Here is an 8,869-nt window from a genome sequence, read left to right on the forward strand (position 1 = left end):
TCATTTTAATTTTTTTTTTCAAATTTAGCAAATAATTGTTAATTAATTTGAAAACAAAAATTTTATATATAATTTCCAAATTAAAATGTTTGCAATCCATAAAAAAAATTATAAAAAAAATTAATTTTAATTTTTTTTCAAATTTAGTTAATTTAATTGAAAACAAAAATTTTATATATAATTTGGTTAATTTATTTATTGATAACCAAAAAAACATAAATGCAGTCATTCCAAAAATATAAAATCTGCGAAGCATTTGCAATGAATGATTTGGATAAACGAAATGATTGGGTCAATATAATCGAAAATTATTTTGAGTTCTTTTAATTTTTTTATTTATCTCTTTTTACCTCTGGATGTGTTGTGGCGTTATTTGAAATTTTGTTTTATATCCAATTATGAAAACATATTTCAGAACTATCGCAGTTTATCCTTTAAAAAAGTAAAAAAAACAGCTAAGTTCGATTTTTTTTATATCCTCCACCATTCGGAAGGAAATTGAAAATTTTCAAATAATATCCCTCGAAAAATACCGCTCAAATAAAAACCTTTAAAATGTGGCTATACGAGGACGTGTTACTGTATGAGTAATTTTTTGTCATAGGCTGTAGTAACAATTTCGAACTTCCAAAAACGAAATTCGAAACAATTCCGGCGAATAATGTCGCTAATATCGCCAAAATACGGCATAGGAAGGTACCGTTGTATGGGGCCATATATTAAGACGTGGACCTGCATTGACAATTTTCCGTCATAGATTGTAGTACCCATTACGAACTTCAAATACGAAATTTGATGCAATTCCGGTGAATAATATCGCGAAAATCCTGAAAAATACCGAATATATCGGGGTAGCGTTATATGGGTGCTATAACGCAAAACGTAGACCTATATAAACAATTCTCTCCCAGGGAGTAAAGTACTCAGAGGGAACTCCTTGTGTGGATTTTCAGACTATGTTATTGAAAAATGTAACTAAAATGATAAAAATACCGAATATCGGGAGATACAGTTATATGGGAGATATTCGATATCGTGGCCTATATAGACAAATTTTTTTCAGGGGGTAAAGTAGTCCTTCTTTGGATTTTAAGACTATTCCATTGAAAAATGTGATTAAAATAATACATATGCAAGTGTGTGATGGCAAAAATTATGAGTCATATGCATGGTAGAAGAATACAGGTAGATGCATCAACGCTTGGTAACATTGATATATGTATGGCGAAAATCGGAGGTTGTTACAATATGCATTTTTCAATCTTTTTTTTATAAATTTGAATAATTATACCCTCTCCAGCCATATGACTAGAGAGGGTATATATCAATCGAAATAACGGTTTTAGACCCTAGGTCTCTTTAAACCAAATCCGTTTCAGGACATTTGAAGTCGATCTAGCGATGTCTGTCCGTCCGGCTGTCTGTCTCGCTGGCTGCTGCACACGATAACTTTCGAAGGGAGTATCCGATTTGGTCCAAACTTGGTACATCGTAATATTTTTGTCAAACTTAGATCGAGTTCGCAGATGGACAATATCGGTCCACTCCTTCTGATACCACCCCCACAAAATGTCAACATTTTCAAAGCAAACAATTGACTGCACAGAAAGAGAAAGGATCCGAATCCGATTTTGCTCCAACTTTGCAAATGCTAATTTTTGCGTCAGTGCTAGGTCAGGTGTGAAAATGGACAATATCGGTCCACTCCATCAAGTAGCTCTCCCACAAAGGGTCAACATTTTTAATAATTACAACTCTTATAAAATGTGATGTAAGCGTCCGATTATCTTCAGATTTCACATATCCCAATATTTTTATTAGTCCAAGTTATGGTATTAAGATGGAATACATCGGTCCACTCCTTCTGGTACCTCAGCCACAAAGGGTCAAAATTTTGAGTAGCCATGAAGCTCATAAAACGCCAAATTAACATACGATTCCATTCAGACTTGGAAAATCTCAAAATTTCCATCAACACGAGATCTCTTATAAAGATGGTAGATATCGGACAATTTTTCCTTGCACCTCACCCACATAGGGTTCATGATTTTTAAAAACAAAATGTTCAAAAAAAGCGAAATAATTGGATGTTTATTTCGCTTTCTTTGAGCGTTTCTCTTCAAAGTTCTCACATCGTCCAGAGAGGGCCACAATTTTTAATACTTGTATCTGTCCTTACAACTGGCTATATCTAAAAATTTCTCTCAACCAGAAACCTGAGATAAATCTGGAATTTATGATTAGACTTTAAAATATTTCAATTTTTTAACAAAAAAACCCCCAAACACATCCTGAGAGTGAACTTTATATATTTTTTAAAGCAAAAGCAAAATTCAAAATGGTTTCTTTGCAAAGAGAGCATAAAGAACTTAAAATAAATAAATTAATAAATACATAAGAATAATTAACAATAAAATGCAACGAATTTTTCGTTTATATTAAAAACAAAGAAATAAAGAGCTACACAAGATTGAAAATGTAAACAATTTACAAGTTTAAAAAAATGATTATATTAAAACCATTATTATTATTATGATTATATATAAAAAAATATATACAAAATAGTATAGTAAAGACATCCCAACATACCAAAAATACAATACAGCTTGAGAATAATATTATGAAAATAGTTTATCATAAGAATTTTTCAACAATGCTTGAGAAACACTTTTTTGCACAAACTTTTCTCAAATCTGTCCTTTGTTGACAAATTTGTTTTGATTTTTTTTGTGAAAATTGTCAACAAAAAATTATTTTCTTTGGTTAAAATCAAAATCACGCGAATTTAGGACCCATTTCCGGACGAAACTCTAAGGTAATGATGAATAATAAATCTGGGAATCTGTAGTATAAATTATTTCAATCTCATTTCAGAATGGAGGCGTCAAAAAGTTGCAGGAATTCAACAGAAGTGAAGAAAAAATGGAGGAGATACAGAAGCTCAAATAAGGGGAAAGAAAGCATCTAGGTATCAAGGCAACAGGATGCAGTGACAGCTGGGATGGCAATCAATGAATGAAATGTGTAAAATAATTAAAAAATGAATAAATAAATATTTTTTACCATTGAAAAAATAAGCTTTATAAAATATTACTTTCGTAAGCTTATTCTGCAATTACAAGAATAAGCTTATGAATAAGGGTTCCTTTTCGATTATTCTATAATTGTTAAACAAACATTTCTCAATACATTCTCAAGATTTTCTCAAGCTTTAGGCTTATGTTTGTAAGCTTATTAAAATATTATTCTCAAGTCAATTTGGTATGTTGGGATGCTTTGTAATTTTTTTAAATTTTTAATTGGCAATAATTATTAATTTTTTGTTTTGTTAAGGCAGTGCTTAGAAATAGTCAATACAACATAATTGTAAATGCTGCACAATTATGATGTAAAGTTTGAGTGTTGGCAAATTAAAAAAAAAACAAAATTTAAATTTATTTATATTATTTGAAATTCAATTTGAAATTATAGCATGTAATGGAACGCCTACAATCAATAGAGTTTTCCTTTACAATTCTCCAAAAAAAAAAAAAATATTGAACAAATCTACCAACCTGTCTTCTTACAAATGTCTTTCAATTCCAACCATGTTTTAGTTTTTTTTTTTTTTGTTTTTCATTTATTTTTAAGAAAAACAACCAACTAACAATAATTCATGTCAATTTTAATCTCAATGTTAATTACAAAACTAAAACAAGTTCAATTTCTATTTCGGAAGTCAATTTAATTTAATTATTAATAATATCTAAACAAATACATTAATAACAAAAAATAAATAAAAACAATTACCAAAAAAATTAATATTGAACTTAAATCATGTAGTTACTATTCTATGTTTAAATTAAAACAATTGTTAATTGTTGTTATAATTTTATTTATTTTTTTATTTGTTAAATAAAAAAACAAACTAATATTAACTCTCAATGTCTACTACTATTTAAACAAATTGCTATGTAAATTTAGTTTTTGTTAAACAATTCAAAACCGGTAACAATAATAACTATTAAAAATTTAAAAAAACAAATTAACTATATTTAATATAAAACAATGCAAACATAATTTGTGTTACATTTAATTAATAATTCCCCAAATACTCTAACTTAGATAATATTTCCAAAAAAAAACTAATAAAAATAATTTAAATAAATATATATTTATGTTTATATCCCATGACACTAGTAACTAAGTTATATTGTTTGCTCATTAAATTAAAAAAAAATAAAACAATTGTATATTCTACCGCAAAAAAATGTGGCTAAATCAAATTTAGTTTATTCAATAATAAAATTGAAATTTGATAACTAACATACCGCTCTCGCTCCTCTATGATTACGAAACAAAATAATAGAAATCAAAAAATACTTCCACACAATAGACCCAAAAACTTCTTCCTTCTAGCTAATACCTTCAATACTAAATTTAACTTGAAGCCATTATTTATTATCAACCTCAAAATCCGTTACACAAAAGGATAACTAATTTATGTTTAACGTCATCACACGCCATTACAATAAACAATGTTTGTATGTAGTTAAATTCCATTGTCAATTGTTTCATTTGAACTTAACAAAAAAAAGCGAAACATAACCTAAACCAATTTAATAAAAAACAATAACAAAGAAAATAAATAACAAAACACATAACTTGTATAAATTAACAATGAACAAAACAAAAATAGTAAAATTGATAAAAAGAAAAAAAAAAGAAAACTGAAATCAAATGCACCACTTTTTATATATATACAAATATTATTACATGAAAAAATGAAATGCATACATAACCTCACATGTCACACAGACCGACATCATTAAAGTTACATAATATTTATTAAAAATTAATGTTCGTTGATTTTATGTCAAATCAATTATTCCCCAAACGATTGGCGCAATAAAAGTTGTGTCTGGTTACCTTAGAATTTGTAACAATTGTCTGTTTACACAAAAGTTCTGCAAAAGAGAGCAGTCACAGAGCGAAATTTTGACAGTTCTTTTACTGAGAGTTTGCAAATTCTTGCAATCAATTACAACTCTTCTTCTCCTTCCTCTGGTTTTTATTTAGACAAGAAAGCCGGAACAAGGATTCCGTCTTTTTTATACCCTATGGAGGGTATATTAATTTTGTCATTCCGTTTGTAACTCCTCGAAATACTCATGTCAGACCCAACTTTTTTACTATATATATACATTCTTGATCAGCGTAAAATTTGAAGTCGATTTAGAGATGTCCGTCTGTCTGTTGTAATCACGCTATCTTTCGATCGGAATGAGATAGAAGACTAACATTTGGCACACATGTTTATTTTGGCAGTAGGCAGGTTAAGTTCGTAAATGGGCCATGTAGGTCCACGTTTTCATATAGCCCCCATATAATGGTACCTCCCTATTTTCGGTATTTTGGTGATTTAAGCGACATTATTCACCGGAATTGTTTCAAATTTGGTATTTGAAGTTCGTAATGGATACTACAGTCTATGACAGGAAATTGTCTGTGCAGGTCAACGTCTTCGTATAGCCCCCATATAACGATACCTCCCAATATTCGGTGTTTTGATGGTTTTAACGTCATTATTCACCGGAATACTTTCAAATTACGTATTTAGAGCTCGTAATGGGAACTACAGTCTGTGACAGAAAATTGTCTATGCAGCTCCAGGTCATCGTATTGGCCCCATATTCGGTCCCTCTATTCCGTATTTTGACGATTTTAGGTACAATACTCACCGAAATAGTTTGAGATGTCGTGTATGCAGATCCAGGTCTTTGTATAGCTCCGATATAACGGTACCTCCCTATATACGGTATTATGATATTCATCGTTTATTTCAAGTTTCGAATTTAAATATGGTAATGGCTTATGACAAACAATGCCTATGTAAGTCCACTTGGTATAACGGCTATATTCGGTTTTTTTCTAAAGATTTTAACAGAATTTTTAAAGGATTTTTTTTTTAAATTTCCACATTCGTTCCACATGGTGGAGGATATTCAAAGTTCGGCCCGGACGAACTTACTGCTTTTTAACTTGTTACATTTCACAGTTTTCTTCCAAAAGAGAATAAAGCTAGCTCTCTCCTTCTTTCTCTCTCTTACAAAGATGTTACAGGCCAATTCCTGCAGAAAAAGTAACCAGACATAATTTCAGACAATGCCATTGAAAAGCGTGGCTAAGATCATCAAAATACCCAATATTGGGAGGTACAGTTATATGGGGAATATGCGATATATTGGACCAATTTTTTTCAGGGTGTAAAGTAGTCACGAAGAACTCCTTGTGTAGGATTTCAGACAATTCCACTGGAAAATGTGGTTGAATATTGGATGTTCCCGTATATGGGTCTATACGATATCGAGGACCGATATAGCCCATCTTATAACTTGGCCTGCCTGCAGACAAAAGACTGATCGGTGCAAAATTTTAGCTTCCTATCTTTATTCGTTTTGACTCTAGCGTGATAACAACAGACGGGCGGAATTTTACACTGATCAAGATTATATAGACTTTGTTGGGTCTAAAATTTAAGCGATTTGAGTTTCTTGGAAGTTAATTTATATTCCAAAAAATTTTTTGATATCGTCCCGCATTTTGAAGATAGTAACGTTCAGTATTTACAGATATTTGCTCATCGGACAAATAATGGTGTTTCTCAAATTATAGGAATTTTTTATGCTTCTTATACGAGGAATGTCTTATGCAGGGTAGACAAATATGCTGGCATGGAGACGCATAACCCCAACCTTTATATTCCATTTTTTTTTATTCACATTAGTGAATAATGTTGTTCGATAACCCAAAATCCAGTAAATGGAAGCGACTAAAGAGAGCAATTTTAACAGTCGAGTTACTGGGAGTTTTGCAAAATCCTAATTGAAAAATTTATTCAGTAGGAATCATCAGCTGATTACTAAGATAAGTTTTGTGGCCAATGCATAATTTCAGGGCAATAACATAATTATTTTTATTTTTACCATTAAAAACTTATTCCACACTATACAAATTTTAATTTTAAATAGATGTTCTCAAGAGATTAAGTGTGACGCGTACATTTTATGAAACAGCTGTTTTCTTGATAGGTTTTACTGAATGTTGTTCAATAACTTTTTGCAAAATTTATTTTGCAAAGTTATTTGTTTGAAGGTTAATTTACATTTTGATATTTACATTACATTACATCACAGTCCCCATTCATATTTTATTTCGGTTAAAATCTAGACTAAATATATTTTCCCATACATCATATCTCACAACCACAACTGTACAATCCACCAAAAAAAACCTAAAATATTGTTATACTGTCTACAGAAAATAAAATGAATTACATACATACACACATGTAAATTTATATAATCTACAAACAACAACAACAACAACAAACCAAGCATGCGTATACCAAAAATAAAAATGTTGCTAACAGACAAGTACTAAAACATTTAAGTTGTATCCTTCTGTTAATTGACATTATTTAGATAACACTAGCAGACGAAGAGATGAACTCACACACATACCACCCCAACTCTCTCTCTCACACACACACAGAGAGACAGTTATACAACCTTAATATACTGGCATTATAAACATAAATGTACAACGGCATACAAAATAATCAATACGTTATTTATATATATATACATACAAATACACTAACTTCAATTACAAATATACATACAACAAACATACTAACCGAAAGTATACTTACACATACATAGGTATATGTTAAGAACAAAACTCTAACTAAATGAGAATTATAACCATTGAAAATCAACAACAACAACAACCACAACACAAAACCAAATGAGAAAAAAACAAAAAGAAAATTAACACGATATTGTACAATGTTTACTGTTGATGTTATGTTAGTTTATTATTAAACAAAACAATTATTAACAAATGAAAAACAAAAGAAAATAAAACAAAATAAAAAAAACTACAACAACAACAATACCAATGAAACAATGATCAATCATTACAGCTTGCACCAAACAAGAAAACAAAACGAAACAAAAAATCACGAACTTTGTTTTATTTTAGAAGTATTGTTCGGCAGTGCGAACCCAACATACCAAATTGACTTGAGAATAATATTTTAATAAGCTTACAAACATAAGCCTAAAGCTTGAGAAAATCTTGAGAATGTATTGAGAAATGTTTGTTTAACAATTATAGAATAATCGAAAAGGAACCCTTATTCATAAGCTTATTCTTGCAATTGCAAGAATAAGCTTACGAAAGTAATATTTTATAAAGCTTATTTTTTCAATGGTAAAAAATATTTATTTATTCATTTTTTAATTATTTTACACATTTCATTCATTGATTGCCATCCCAGCTGTCACTGCATCCTGTTGCCTTGATACCTAGATGCTTTCTTTCCCCTTATTTGAGCTTCTGTATCTCCTCCACTTATTCTTCACTTCTGTTGAATTCCTGCAACTTTTTGACGCCTCCATTCTGAAATGAGATTGAAATAATTTATACTACAGATTCCCAGATTTATTATTCATCATTACCTTAGAGTTTCGTCCGGAAATGGGTCCTAAATTCGCGTGATTTTGATTTTAACCAAAGAAAATAATTTTTTGTTGACAATTTTCACAAAAAAATCAAAACAAATTTGTCAACAAAGGACAGATTTGAGAAAAGTTTGTGCAAAAAAGTGTTTCTCAAGCATTGTTGAAAAATTCTTATGATAAACTATTTTCATAATATTATTCTCAAGCTGTATTGTATTTTTGGTATGTTGGGAAAGGAGATCGTAAGAAGTAAAACAGTATCAGTCGGGTTTTTCCGACAGTTGAGTTGGGTCATATTGACCAATTTGCATCTGACATAAGACTGGCCATATCGACTACTTCCTATACTTCATATGAGATAT

The 8,869-nt window shown here is 30.0% G+C and overlaps 1 long non-coding RNA gene across 1 annotated transcript; it reads left to right on the top strand.

Moving 5' to 3' along the window:
* Positions 1-156: 156 nt before the first annotated feature.
* Positions 157-3,077, top strand: LOC131803744 (uncharacterized). The gene is made up of 2 exons (XR_009342757.1): positions 157-2,815; positions 2,875-3,077. It is a non-coding gene; the product is annotated as an uncharacterized LOC131803744 (long non-coding RNA).
* Positions 3,078-8,869: the final 5,792 nt, after the last annotated feature.

This window comes from Musca domestica, unplaced genomic scaffold, assembly GCF_030504385.1.
Source record: "Musca domestica strain aabys unplaced genomic scaffold, Musca_domestica.polishedcontigs.V.1.1 33, whole genome shotgun sequence".
Lineage (NCBI taxonomy): Eukaryota > Metazoa > Arthropoda > Insecta > Diptera > Muscidae > Musca > Musca domestica.